The sequence below is a fragment of the Manis pentadactyla genome, chromosome X (genome assembly GCF_030020395.1).
Source record: "Manis pentadactyla isolate mManPen7 chromosome X, mManPen7.hap1, whole genome shotgun sequence".
NCBI lineage: Eukaryota > Metazoa > Chordata > Mammalia > Pholidota > Manidae > Manis > Manis pentadactyla.
Window position 1 is genome coordinate 119,990,640 of NC_080038.1, and position 15,646 is coordinate 120,006,285.

The following is a 15,646-nucleotide window of genomic DNA, read 5'->3' on the forward strand; positions in this document are numbered from 1 at the left end:
TTTCACTTACCAGCACATGGTCAGAAGATGTGCTGGTGTAGTCAGCATGCAAAGAATTGCAATTCACCTAAAAATGAAGGGGTTTCAAGGCTGGAAATAGAAAGTGCATGTATCAGCCCTTCTATAGAAAATGACCTATTTATTCATACACTTGCCAATCAGTCTGATTTAATGAAGAGAGAGCTTTAGCGTCATGCTAAATCATTTGTTACTGTTGGCTCTGATTTCAAATGAACAGAGTAAACAGAGCCCTATTCAGGTGGTGCTCTTCCTGTGCCTTTCAAATCATCAAAACCAACTCCTCAAAGCTTGACTGTTTCACAAGTACTTATTAATGGATTTTAGTATTTTGTTGTGTTAAATGGAAGTGTAGATTCACATTTGTGAGACAAAGTGTGTTGGCAATTCAGGCAGCTTTGAAATGAGTGTTTGCAGATAAGGTGGGTTTTTTTGTCCTCCCATCAATCCATGTTAATATTACTCACCTGGCTGTATGCATGCAATATGCAGTACAGTCATCCTAAAATGTGCAGTAGCAGCCTCAGACATTGGCTTTTCCATAAGCAGGTTGTTACACGATTCCTAGAAAAATGTGTGGTTTTTGCCAATGTATGTCATAACAATATATTTAATTTTAAAGATAAAATGCCCTTATGCCTATAATGGTATTCATCTCTACTTTCTCTCTGCTTCTGATCTCACCACCTCTTATCAATACTCTACATGGAGAAGAATGAAATTAAGGAACATTTATGGAAATGTGGGAATAGCCATGGAAGAGATTCAAGCAGTTTTTACCTCTGGAGTGGCTGAGATGATTTTAAAGACCTCCAAAAATTCCATCCTGCTCCATCTAATATCAAGCTCTGTAATTATACTAGTACTGCAAGCATGTATGTAATTTTCATTCCTTCCATGTCATAAATAAGCCTTCCCCATGTCATTTTTTACCCAAAGTTAAGTTGATTACATCCATTAGTGGTAGTTTTATTGATTTAGGGTCCAAAAGGATACAAATGTTACAAAGGATGAGGGGTGGGATAAGGAGAGTACTGTATAGAGGCTTAAACTTTCTCAACCAAGAATTTTCTAGTGCACCTGTATAATGCGAGATTGAAAATCGAAGGCAAGTATGGTACACAACTGGATCTTAAAATTCCAGTCCTTGTGGTATTTTCTAGAGAATGAAATTTAATTTATACATTTAATATAAATTTATACATTTAATATAAATTTAATTATACCATTTAATACATGGTCAGAAATCCTGAACATGTTGGGGAAGGGCATATTGGCTCTAATTTAGTGGCTCCTTGGACCCTTTAAACTTGGAGGCTTCTAAGAGCATTGATACTGAACTTTTAGGAGATGCACAAGGCAGTCAATTTGATGAGAGAGGCATCATTTAAGAAGGAAATTAAAAATGGTGCCTCATGGCTGGCTCCCCAAATTTAAAACTTCAAGCATCCAGTAAGGAACTAATTTTATAGTATCTTTCTGTACTGTGGATTCCTAGAAAATATTAATTTTCCAACTTGTTATTCTCACATTTTATAATCAATTATTAAACGTATTTTACCTAAAGCTCTTAATGGTGTATGCTGTTTTTTAGTTCACATTTACATGGAACCTTAAGAAATTGATATTTTTCTGGCATAGGAAGTTTTATGTACCACAGAAGTGACATTTACCTTTTGAAACTCTTATGATTTCCATTATCATTTGCATCAGTATCCCCTCATCATCACTATCTATGAAACCAGGTTTTGGTAACCAATGGCAGGGAAGGACATCAACTCCATGAAGGATTAGCAAAGACCGTCACACTGCCAGCCAACAAGTATACAAGTCCAAACACTTCTGCCCACTACATCTTGGTATCAGAATTGCCAAGGAAAACACAGCACAGTCAAGCACTAGATGGAAAAAGCTTTGACTCACCTAGAAAGAGACAGAGCAAGATCAGCTCCAATAGTGCACATCAGTCCCTCATGGCTAGCAGGTGATGCAGGCACAAAGCAGTTGGCCTATGCACACCACTCTCATGCCACAGTAGAAAGACCCTGCTCCCCCTAGAGTCCGAAACACTGAAAACTGAGAGAGTGCCTGAGGGCCACTGAAGTCCTTGCTTAAGCCAGCAAAGGAATAATCATTGAATCTTAAACAGGAAAGGATATTCCCATAGGAGGTGATAAGCCTAATAGAGGCTGTGTGGGCTCTTTATCTCTTGGTAAGGAAGAGTCCCAGGCCCTTAGAATTCCAGACATTCTCATGTGGCTGAGTAGGGTCCATAGACTATGCACATGAGACTACCTTTCCCAACCATAATCAACCTTCCCTTAACATGGAAGATTTGGTGCCAGATATTTATAGAAACTCACAAATTAAAACCCCTCTAATATAAGATATTAATAACTCACACATAGGTTAGATAACCTTTTTAAATACCTGGGTAGAAAAAATATATTCTAAGTAAATTAACTATATAAACTGGATTTGTTTGAGTATGTTGAAAATATCCAGGAAACGTTGTAAAGGTTCTTAGGTGTGTCAGTGTGCTTTTGGACCCCTAACATATTAATTACAAATGGTTCTTATGCATTCACTAAAATCCAGCACAGTATATAATAGCCAAATTTTTTACTAGCTTTGAATTCTGAAATTGCAGGTACTTCTTTACTGATTAACATGACAGATTTAGTGCCTACACTTTATGCGACTATGCTAGGTACGCTAAGAGACTATGGGGCAATACAAAGATAAATAAGACATAGCCTCTAAATGCAACAAACTTGTGGCCCAAAAATGAAATCATGAAAACCAACATGTAAGCCAGGCTTCTTTCAACAGACAGTTCATATGTAACCTCCCTCTGGTTGCAGATGCTACATGACTCGGTTGTTTTATAGCTGAAGACTGAAACCAATTAATATTTACAGTAGTGGAAGAAAAAAGGACAAGTCTATACTTTTTTCTAAATTTCTGTTTCCAAACTCTATTTGATTTTTTTAAAGTATCACTGCTGTACAATCTAATGTTGGTTTCAAATGTACAACACAGTGGTTTAACAGTTAACTACATTATCAAATCCTCACTGCCTCTAGTGTGGTTATTATCTATCAATGGAGAAAGATGTTACAAAATCATTTACTATATTCTCCATGCTGTACTACCATCCTGGTGACCAAGTTATATTGTGACTGCGGATTATTATGCCCCTTTATCCCCCACCCCTCGCCCCTTCCCCTTGGTAACCACCAGTCTCTTCTCAATGTCTATGAGTCTACTGATGTTTTATTCCTTCTGTTCTGCTTTGTTTTTAGATTTCACAAATAAGTGAAATCATATGGTATTTGTCTTTCTCCACCTGACATTTCACTTAGCATAATTCTCTCTAGGTCCATTCATGTTGTTTCCTAAGGCAGGACTTGTTTTCTTGTTATGGCTGAATAATATTCCACCGTGTAAATGTACCACATCTTCTTTATCCATTCATGTACTGATGGACACTTAGGTTGCTTCCATATCTTGGTTATTGCAAATATTGTGATAATAAACATAGGGTTGCGTGCATCTTTTCGATTCAGGGATTTTGTTTTCTTCAGGTAAATTCCTACCTATTTGTTTTGATAAGAGCATCTGCCCTGACTGAGGATATTAGTGCATTCAATGAGCATATATTTGTAAAATGTTTGCCCTGGAGGTCTTTTCTGTTCAGGACCATAGTGCCAGGCCCAGCAAATGTGCAGCTCTAGTAAGGCAGAAACTCTTACATAGCTAAGTGTTTCTTCTATTTGAGTGCATCCTCTTCTTTTGTTTTAGTGTATGACCTTCTAATCCTCATCTTGCTTCACTGAATTGCTGAATCTCTTCTCATTAACTGTGATTACAAGTTACCAATTGACTTCAATACAGCAATCTGTAGTGCCTCTTAGTGCAGAATAGCAGAAGGTTACTTTTTTAATACGAATAGTACCAGGTTAATATTCTAATGCTTTCTATGAACGAATTTCACCATAAAAGTCGTTTTATTGTGGTTCCTTACCAATGTACATTTTTTGGTTGGTTGTTTTACTTTTAATAAAATTTGTTACTTTTCCTGGCTTTTTCTTGGACTACAGCTTGCCTTCTACTATTTATTTTTTAACAGGGCCATAGAATCATAGAATTTCACATCTGGAAGGGACATTAAAGAATATCTAATTGATTCTCTTTATTTTACAAAAGGTAAAACTGAGGCCTCGACAGAGAGAGAAAGAGACAGAGTGAGAGAGAATGGAGATTGATGGAGGCACTCGCTCACGTCAGAACAAGGGCCAAATATTAAGTCTCCTGATTTATAGTCCAGTGCACTTTTCTCCAGTACATGGCTGTCTTCCATTCTGCCATGAGATTTATTAATAATGAGCAGGCCACAACTTCTCAAACACATTAAATATAACTACCGAAATCTGAGTTACAGTTACTCTTCGGGTAGACAAAGTGATGGGAGATTAGATCAGAGAGCATTTTAGAAAGACACTGAAAAATAAAAGTCAAGAAGTTGACAAGAATCTAACCAGAAGGTAGATGGTATATAGATTTGCTTATTTGTTCCTTTTATTTTGCATACCTTAGAAACTAGGTGTGGTTAGTTTTGTAATTCTAGGATGTAAAAGACAGTTTCACCTTTCCTTGTTTATTGCTACCCTAGATGTTACAAATTCTAATTTTCATGGCCTATTCCATTTTCCTATAAACTGCTATTGATATTATTATACAGCTCTAACTGTGCAGTTCAATCCTTGGAAATATGTTCAATGCACTATTTTCAAATGCAAGTCCAGGGACCTGCCTCCCCAACCAACAGAATTTCTAAAAAGCTACAGCTAATCTTTGAACCACTTAAATTAAAGTAGGTGCTTCAAGGCAAAGACACAATTTTTACATGAGGTATTTTAAGGTCTCATTATGATCATAAAGGCTTTCTTAGATATGCTATACTAAAATAAAATCTGCCACTTAACTATCAGAATAGTACAAATTCTTTTCTCCAATTACCACCTATTCTACCCTTCCCTTCCCCACAAGTGATACTTTCAAATTGTATCCCATCTGCAGAAAGAACCTCATTGTACCCAGAAACTCTTCTTTTGATAGCTTTGTGCTGTACTAATATGCACTGTCCAAGAGGCTGCCACCTTGCTGTCTTTACTGATATTCTTCTAGGGAAAATTTACTATGAAGTGTTTCATTTGGTAATTTCCAAAGTCCTAGTTGATTTTAATCTCTAGTAAAGGAAAAAGGCCTCAGTGGCTTGTATGGGACCAAGGAAGAGAACTACTGATCAATTTTCACATGTAAAGATTTTCACAAAGATGTAACTGGACAATATTCCTCTCTGTTGTGCAGATAGAAGACTGGGACTATAAACATTAATGTGAATTATTCTAGCATCCCAGAGAGAGCTGGAAGTCAGCTTAGGAAATGAAATCTTCTGACTTTCCCAAGGCTCAAATTAGCCTGGTGTGAGTTTTACTTAAATTAGATATTTTGGGGGTTGTTCTTTTGCTATGTTGTACCCTTAATAGAAAAACAAAGCTAAGGTTTTCCAATGACCTTTTCTGGGTTAGAAATGTGAAATGGAGTATAAAGATTTCAATCCTTGTGATCTAGTCATTTCCCCCTCTCTCTTTCCCCTTCCTTACTTTTTTTTTTCCTTTGGAGAAAGAAATGAGAAATTTAATGCAGTTGACCAAACAAGTTTGGCCTGAAAAATGAAAGAATGAGTGGACTTGGGAGGAGGTGGGAGGATATGACATCATAGTCAGAAGGAAAGTATAAATAAGAAAAGGAAAATCTCCTCTAAGTCACCAGGGAGGAGGGTTCAGTGTAGCAAGCTAGCTGCCCTAGTCTTTTACATTAACACTGATGTCAGGAAGTGTGAAGTAGGGCCAGGATGCTATGCATTTAGGTACAAACTCATAACACATTGTACTCAAGGTCCTGGTCCATATTTAACATCCCTAACATGAACCAAGAAGGTAGCAAACTGAGATAGCTGGAAATTTTACAGAGAAACAGAGACCCAGGTCTCTCATACTAAATATTGGTGTCATAGGACTTACATGCAGTTATTATTGCTGTTATTTTTTATTTGAGAAGGAAATTTATGAAATAGACCACCCCTTCTTTTGAGTAATATGTGTATTTAAAAAATTACAGAGAGAGAAGCCAAGACGGCGGTATGACTAGGACAGCGAAAATCTTCTCCCCAAACCATATATATTTTTGAAAATACAACAAATACAACTATTCCTAAAAGAGAGACCAGTGGATACAGTACAACAGTCAGGCTACATGTACATCTGTGAGAACTCAGCATCTCAAGAAGGGGGTAAGATACAAGCCACGGCCCAGCAGGACCCAAGTGCGCCCCCCACCAAGCTCCCCGGCAGGAGGAGAGGAGTTGCAGCAGGGAGAGAGTGGAAGCACAGGACTGCTAAATACCCAGCCCTAGTCATCTGCACAAGGAGCACAGACACACAGTGCATGGTGTGCTGGATATTAGAAAAAAGGAAAAGTAAAATCTGTGAGCAGGTCCCTGCAGCCGGCTCCCCTGGGACAAAAGAAAAGCGACTGCTTTTTGAAAGTCTTAAAGCGACAGGGACCTAACAGCTGGACAGAAGTGTCCTGGCACACTCAGCTGAGCATCTGGAAATCCTGAGGAACGTCAGGCGCCCCAGCCCCCTGGGTGGCAACACAGCCTTGAAGCCAATTATGCCAAAAAGCAGCCTGCTAGTTGTTCCCCTGACCAGCGCAGCCCCCGACACAGTGGCCCAGTAGCCAGAAAGCAGCTGTGCACCCCCAAGGTGGTGTGGAACAGGCCGGGAGTGGCCACACCCCCAGCAGCCACCCAGAATCTCCTCCTGGTGTGAAGCTGCATGGTGCAGGCAGAAGAAACTGGGGCAAGGGACAGACGGGAGCTGCTCTCGCAGGAGAGCACAACTGGAACACCTGCTATTCCCTCCAAGGCTCTGGGCTACCCTGACAGCAACCCCGCCCACGGAAGCTTAGGGGATTAATGCAGAGGCTGCTCCAGGAGTGCAGGTAACCAACACAGGCAGCGGAGAAGGGCAAGGTGACCAGCAAACAGGAAAGGTCTTTGTTCCCCCAGCTGACACACATGCTACCTGCCTACAGCTACCTCTACCGCCATGAAAAGGCAGAAGAATTTGGTCCACTCCAGAATTACCCAGACAACCCCTGAGAGAGTGCCTGGGGAGATAAATTTAACAAATCTTCCTGGAAAAGAATTCAAAATAGAGGTCATAAACATGCTGATTGACCTGCAGAGAAACATGCAAGAGCTAGACGAGCAAGTAGGGATGGAGAATACAGAAATAAAACAATCTCTGGAAGGATTTAAGAGCAGACTGGATGAGGTGCAAGAGGCCATTAATGGAATAGAAATCAGAGAACAGGAATACAGAGATGCTGAGGCAGAGAGAGATAAAAGGGTCTCCAGGAATGAAAGAATATTAAGAGAACTGTGTGACCAATCCAAACGGAACAATATTTGCATTATAGAAGGACAAGAAGAAGAAGAAGAGAGAAAAGGGGTTAGAAAGTGTACTTGAAAAAATAATTGCTGAAAACTTCCCCAAACTGGGGGAGGAAATAGTCTCTCAGACCGTGGAAGCCCACAGAACTCCCAACACAAGGGACCCATGGAGGACAACACCAAGACATATAATAATTAAAATGGCAAAGATAAAAGACAAGGACAGAGTATTAAAGGCAGCCAGAGAGAGAAAAAAGATCACCTACAAAGGAAAACCGATCAGGCTATCATCAGACTTCTCAACAGAAAACTTACAGGTCAGAAGAGAATGGCATGATATATTTAAATCAATGAAACAGAAGGTCCTTGAACCAAGAATACTGTGTCCAGCAAAATTATCATTTAAATATGAAGGAGGGATAAAACAATTCCCAGACAAAAAAAGTTGATGGAATCTGCCTCACACAAACCACCTCTACAGGGTATTTTAGAGGGACTGCTCTAGATGGAAGCACTCCTAAGGCTAAATAGATATCACCAGAGAAAATAAAATCACACCAAAGAAAGCAGACCAACCAAATACTAACTAAAGGCAAAAAATAAAATCAACTACTCACATAAGCAGTCAAAGGAAACACAAAAGAGTACAGAATAAAACACCCAACAAAAAAAGACTGGAGGAGGAAGAATAAGAAGGGAGAGAAATAAAGAATCATCAGACTGTGTTTACAATAGCTCAATAAGAGAGTTAAGTTAGATGGTTAGATAGTAAAAAAGCTAACCTTGAACCTTGGGTAGCCATGAATCCAGAGCCTGCAATGGCAATAAGTAGATATCTTTCAATAATCACCCTAAATGTAAATGGACTGAATGCACCAATCAAAAGACACAGAATAACAGAATGGATATAAAAGCAAGAACCATCTATATGCTGCTTGCAAGAGACTGACTTCAAACCCCAAGACATACACAGACTAAAAGTCAAGGGATGGAAAAAGATATTTCATGCAAACAATAGGGAGAAAAAAGCAGGTGTTGCAGTACTTGTATCAGACAAAATAGACTTCAAAACAAAGAAACTAACAAGAGATAAAGAAGGACATTACATAATGATAAAGGGGTCAGTCCAAAAAGAGAATATAACCATTATAAATATATATGCACCCAACACAGGAGCACTAACATATGTGAAATAAATACTAACAGAATTAAAGGAGGAAATAGAAAGCAATGCATTCGTTCTAGGAGACTTCAACACACCACTCACTCCAAAGGACAGATCCACCAGACAGAAAATAAGTAAGGACACAGAGGCACTGAACAACACACTAGAACACATGGACTTAACAGACATCTAAAGAACCTTACACCCAAAAGCAGCAGGATACACATTCTTCTCAAGTGCACATGGAACATTTTCCAGAATAGACTGCATACTAGGCCACAAAAAGAGCCTCAGTAAATTCAAGCAGATTGGAATTCTACCAACCAACTTTTCAGACCACAAAGGCACAAAACTAGAAATAAATTGTACAAAGAAAACAAAAAGGCTCACAAACACATGGAGGCTTAACAACATGCTCCTGAATAATCAATGGATCAATGACCAAATTAAAACAGAGATCAAGCAATATATGGACACAAATCACAACAACACCATAAAGCCCCAACTTCTGCAGGACACAGCGAAGGCAGTTCTAAGAGGAAAGTATATAGCAAAAAAGGCCTATTTAAAGAAGGAAGAACAATCCCAAATGAATAGTCTAAACTCACAGTTATTGAAACTGGAAAAAGAAGGACAAATGAGGCCCAAAGTCAGCAGAAGGAGGGACATAATAAAGATCAGAGAAGAAATAAATAAAATTGAGAAGAATAAAACAATAAAAAAAATAAATGAAACCAAGAGCTGGTTCTTTGAAAAACTAAACAAAATAGATAAGCACCTAGCTAGACTTATTAAGAGAAAAAGAGAATCTACACACATCATCAGAATCAGAAATGGGAATGGAAAAATCATGATGGACTCCATACAAATACAAAAAATTATTAGAGAATACTATGAAAATCTATATGCAAACAAGCTGCAAAACCTAGAAGAAATGGACAGCTTCCTAGAAAAATACCTTCCAAGACTGACCAAGAAAGAAACATAAAATCTAAACAGACCAGTTACCAGCAAAGAAATTGAATCAGTAATCAAAAATCTACCCAATAACAAAACCCCTGGACCAGATGGATTCACCACTGAATTTTATCAGACATAATACCCATTCTCCTTAAAATTTTCCAAAAAATAGAAGTGGAGGGAATACTTCCAAGCTCATTCCATGAAGCCAGTATCACTCTAATACCAAAACCAGGCAAAGACCCCACAAAAAAAGAAAATTACAGACCAATATCCCTGATGAACATAGATTCAAAAATACTCAACAAAATATTAGCAAACCAAATTCAAAAATACATCAAGAGGATCATACACCATGATCAAGTGGGATTCATCTTGGGAATGCAAGGATGGTACAACATTCACAAATCCATCAACATCATCCACCACATCAAAAACAAAAAGGACAAAAACCACATGATCATTTCCATAGACGCTGAAAAAGGCTTTGACAAAATTCAACATCCATTCATGATAAAAACTCTCAACAAAATGGGTATGGAGGGCAAGTACCTCAACATAATAAAGGCCATATATGACAAACCCACAGCCAACAACATACTTAACAGTGAGCAGCTGAAAGCTTTTCCTCTAAGATCGGGAACAAGACAGGGATGCCCACTCTGCCAAATGTTATTCAACATAGTACTGGAGGTCCTAGCCATAGCAACCAGACAAAACAAAGAAATACAAGGCATCCAGATTGGTAAAGAAGAAGTCAAACTGTCACTATTTGCAGATGTCATGATATTGTACATAAAAAACCCTAAAGACTCCACTCCAAAACTACTAGAACTAATATCTGAATTCAGCAAAGTTGCAGGATACAAAATTAATACACAGAAATCTGTGGCATTCCTATACACTAACAATGAACTACTAGGGAGATAAATCAGGAAAACAATTCCATTCACAATTGCATCAAAAAGAATAAAATACCTAGGAATAAACCTAACCAAGGGAGTGAAAGACCTATATCCTGAAAACAACAAGACACTCTTAAGAGAAATTAAAGAGGACAGTAATAAACAGAAACTCATTCCATGGTGTTGGCTAGGAAGAATTAATTTTGTCAAAATGGCCATCCTGCCTAAAGCAATCCACAGATTCAATGCAATGCCTATCAAAATACCAACAACATTCTTCAACGACCTGGAAAAAATAGTTTTAAAATTCATATGGAACCACAAAAGTCCCCAAATAGCCAAAGCAATCCTGAGAAGGAAGAATAAAGCAGGGGCGATCTCGCTTCCAACTTCAAGCTCTACTACAAAGCCACAGTAATCAAGACAATTTCGTAGTGGCACAAGAATAGACCCACAGACTAGTGGAACAGAGTAGAGTCCAGATATTAACCCAAACCTATACGGTCAATTAATATAACGGAGCCATGGACATACAATGGGGAAATGACAGCCCCTTCAACAGCTGGTGTTGGCAAAACTGGACAGCTACATATGAAAGAATGAAACTGGATCATTGTCTAACCCCATACACAAAAGTAAATTTGAAATGGATCAAAGACCTGAATGTAAGCCATGAAACCATAAAACTTTTAGAAAAAAACATAGGCAAAAATATCTTGAACATCAACATGAGCAACTTCTTCATGAACATATCTTCCCGGGCAAGGGAAACAAAAGCAAAAATGAACAAGTTGGACTACATCAAACTGAAAAGCTTCTGTCCAGCAAAGGACTGTACAGAATTAAATGGCATCCTACAGTATGGGAGAATATATGCATAAGTGACAGATCCAATAAATGGTTGACATCCAAAATATATAAAGAGCTTATGCACCTGAACAGATAAAAAGCAAATAATCCAATCAAAAAATGGTCAGAGGAACTGAACAGACATTTCTCCAAAGAAGAAATTCAGATGGCCAACAGGCACATGAAAAGATGCTCCACATCACTCGTCATCAGAGCAATGCAAATTAAAACCACAATGGGATATCACCTCACACCAGTAAGGATGGCCACCATCCAAAAGACAAAGAACAACAAATGTTGGCGAGGTTGTGGAGAAAGGGGAACCCTCCTACACTGCTGGTGGGATTGTAAATTAATTCAACCATTGTGGAAAGCAATATGGAGGTTCCTAAAAAATCTCAAAATAGAAATACCATTTGACCCAGGAATTCCACTCCTAGGAATTTACCCTAAGAATGCAGCAGCCCAGTTTGAAAAAGACATATGCACCCCTATGTTTATCGCAGCACTATTTACAATAGCCAAGAAATGGAAGCAACCTAAGTGTCCATCAGTAGATGAATGGACAAAGAAGATGTGGTACATATACACAATGGAGTATTATTCAGCCATAAGAAGAAAACAAATCCTAGCATTTGCAGCAACATGGATGGAGGTAGAGGGTATTATGCTCAGTGAAATAAGCCAGGTGGAGAAAGAGAAGTATCAAATGATTTCACTCATCTGTGGAGTATAAGAACAAAGGTAAAACTGAAGGAGCAAAACAGCAGGAGACTCATAGAACCCAAGAATGGACTAACATTTACCAAAGGGAAAGGGACTGAGGAGGATAGGTGGGAAGGGAGGGATAAGTGGGGGTGGGGGTGGGAAGAAAGTGGGCTTACAATTAGCATGCATAATGTGGGAGGTGCATGGGGAAGGCTGTACAGCATGGAGAGGACAGATAGTGATTCTACAGCATCTTACTACACTGATGGACAGTGACTGCAATGGGGTATGTGGGGGGAACTTTGTGATGGGGGAAGTCTAGTAAACAATGATCCTCAAAAAAAGAAAAAAGAAGTAGAGTCCAATAGATATTTGTTGAATAAAGGATAATAATATGAAAAAAAATTACAGCAGACTAAGAGCAGAAAACCCACCTGAGGTTTGGAGCTTTAATCCCAGCTTCAACACTTAGTAACTGAATGGCCTTGATGTGCCATTTGAGTTTCTGAAACACAGTTTTCTTATTTCTCAAGAGAGAATCTATTTTGCAGTAATCAAATGGAATAATGGGTATGATATCACTATATGAACTAAAAAATGTTAGGAAAATAAGAGGGATAGTATATAAAAGAGACCCTCAAATATTCCACATATATAGTCACTTACTCCATAGGCTCTGGCAACATTCAGATGGGGAAAAAAAACCAACAGACCATTGTAGGTGAAGTTGAAGCAATTGGAAATACAGGAAGAGAACCAGGATATAATTATCCCACTGGCAGAGAGATACTTAAAAATTCCTTTATAATAACCTGCAGTAGCATTGATTGAGAACTTAATGTGGGAAGATCATTATCTGTAGTGTGTGTAGGGTTGCACTGGAGGGTGTTCCTTTGGGGGCTCACCTTCTAACAAACTTAAAGGGTAATGAAAACACTACCTAAATAAGTAAAAAAAAAACCCTAAATACAAATAATAGGTAATGGTAGAGTACAGAATATGTAATTAGTTATACTAGGAGGGAAAAATAGCTAAAATCTTTTGAGCATACTATATAGGCTAGGCACTGACCTATATTATTATCTTACTTGTCTATCTTATATACACATAGGCAGACCTTTTTAGGATTCAACCAGTTGCAGTGTACCTAAGACATCCATTCTTTTTCTGATACAACCTTTAAGGGCAACCCTTTTCTTTTGTTATCTAATGTGAATCCAGATACTAAGTACATAACCAATAAATAAATACTGAATTGGATAATCAGATACCTTGCCAAATGCAAATCTCATTTACAAAAGAGGGGAGAAGACAGATTAAAAGCATCAGAGAAGGTCACAAAGTGAAAGCAGGAAAACATGCAAGATTCCCTGTCTGTGTAGGGAAAGAATGTAATATTGGAGGTGGATGAAAGGAAGGTTTTACAAATAAATGGCTTTTATATTATATCTCCACTTTTTTTCAAAAATGTTTAAGGAAGGCATAACTATAGATGATGATTTTTAAATGCTTCACCATTATAGAGTAAGATTGGAGGTACATGATAGAGGGACTCTCACTTGGAGGGTATCAGATACCCTCATTCCACCACTGCAACTCACTTTGAAATTCAGATCAAACTTAGATAAGAAACTGCAGCCAAAAAAAATAGCTTCCAAAAGTTATATGGTAGGTTCCTATAAATAATGGATGTGCTGCATGCCTGTTGCTAAATATAGTAAGTAGTCTCCCCTTATCCCCAAGTTTGTTTCTGTGGTCAATCTCAGTCCAGATGCAGATGCTCCTCCTTCTGCCACAGCGTCAGGAGGTCAACAGTAGCCCGGCATTGAGTCACGGTGTCTGTTACATTCACCTCGCTTTGTCTCATTTAGTAGGCATTTTATCAGCTCACATCATCACAAGAGGAAGAAGGGTGAGTACAGTACAATAAGACATTCTGAGAGAGAGAAACTACATTCAGTAACTTTTATTACAGTATATTGTTATGATTGTTCTATTTTATTATTCATTATTGTTAATCTTCCACTGTGCCTAATTTATAGGTTAAATTTTATTATAGGAATGTATGTATAGTAAAAACAGCATATGTAGGGTTTGGTATTATCGGTGGTTTTAGGGATCCATTGGGGGTATTGGAATGCATCCCCAGCCGATAAAGGGAAGACGACTCTAAAGTATTCTCTATATGGTCTTTGGTAATCCTAAAAATCTGACTTCAATCACTGTTCTCGTTCTATATCCTCTTTAGCAAAGGGGCTATATAAATGAAAAATAGTTCCAAAAGAATTTCCCTAAACTTTTAAAGGGGAAAAGTAAGAACTGAGAAAATAACACCCCTGTAATGACTGGAAACTAAATAAATCACACAAAGTAAATCATTCGTAAGAATACATTTCAAGTTGGAGTGATTATAAAAAGGAACTAAGAAACAACATTGAGTGAACTCTCATTGGCCATGTAGTATATTGAATGAATATCTTACATGCATTGCCTCATTTAATCCTCACAGTAATTCTGTAATGTAGATAGTATTCTACCCTCCATTATACAGATTAAGTCACTTTCCCAGTCCATAGAGTTTTAGTGACCAAACTGGGATTTAAGGCAGAGTCCAGTATGATGCCAAAGTCTATGTTCTGTCTACTGTATTTGCTGCTGAAACTCTGCAAAAGCAGTTTTGCTAAAATGGATATGGGAGTGCCACATTGACCTAAAAAAGATGTCAAAGTTACCTCACTCCAGTCTGTTTTTTATACCATCCCTCCCTATAGGCTGTGCATGAAGAGCACCCAAATTAACACACAGAAGAAATCCCAACTCCCATTTCTGAACTGGCTTAATCAGAGCTGGCTTATAGTTAGTATTTTTTTTTAATTGGACTGGTGTCTTTCTTAGGAAGAGTAGGAAGGAATTTCAGGAGATAGAAGTGTCACCCATCTATGTGGGCCAATCAAGAGCAGTGAGTTTTATGGGAGGCACAATAGAAAGGTTCTTCAGAAGGACATTTTTGAAGCTAAAAGTCAGTACTTACTTTTGCAACTCAAGATTATTCGGGAGCTTTTTATATAACTGGTATTCAACTAGCTTAAAATTTCACTTTAGGGAATAAAGCATCAAAAACCTGCTGGATTATTCTGGAAAGTTTTATATTAGTAAAAGGTGGCTAAGTTCTTCATATCAATCATCTAGTTACCTTAAGACTAGGAAGATTTGATGTTGAAGCTCAAAAATAAATCCCCTTTGAAGTTGCATATTTCTTTTTTATGTAGTTTTTTTTTAATAAATAATACATGACCATTGCTTAAAAAGTCAAAGAAAGAAAAATGGGAGTCTACCTCCTCACCCCGTCTCCACCCTTTAAGTACCAGTCCCTAGATTAATAGCTTTGAACTCTTTTAGAGGTTTCTTTTGATATTTATCTTGCCATTTCTAAATAACATGCTTATACTTGCATTTCTTAATTTTAATTTTGGGTAGTATCTCTTGAATTAAGTTTGGGGTATGACGAGTTCTCTT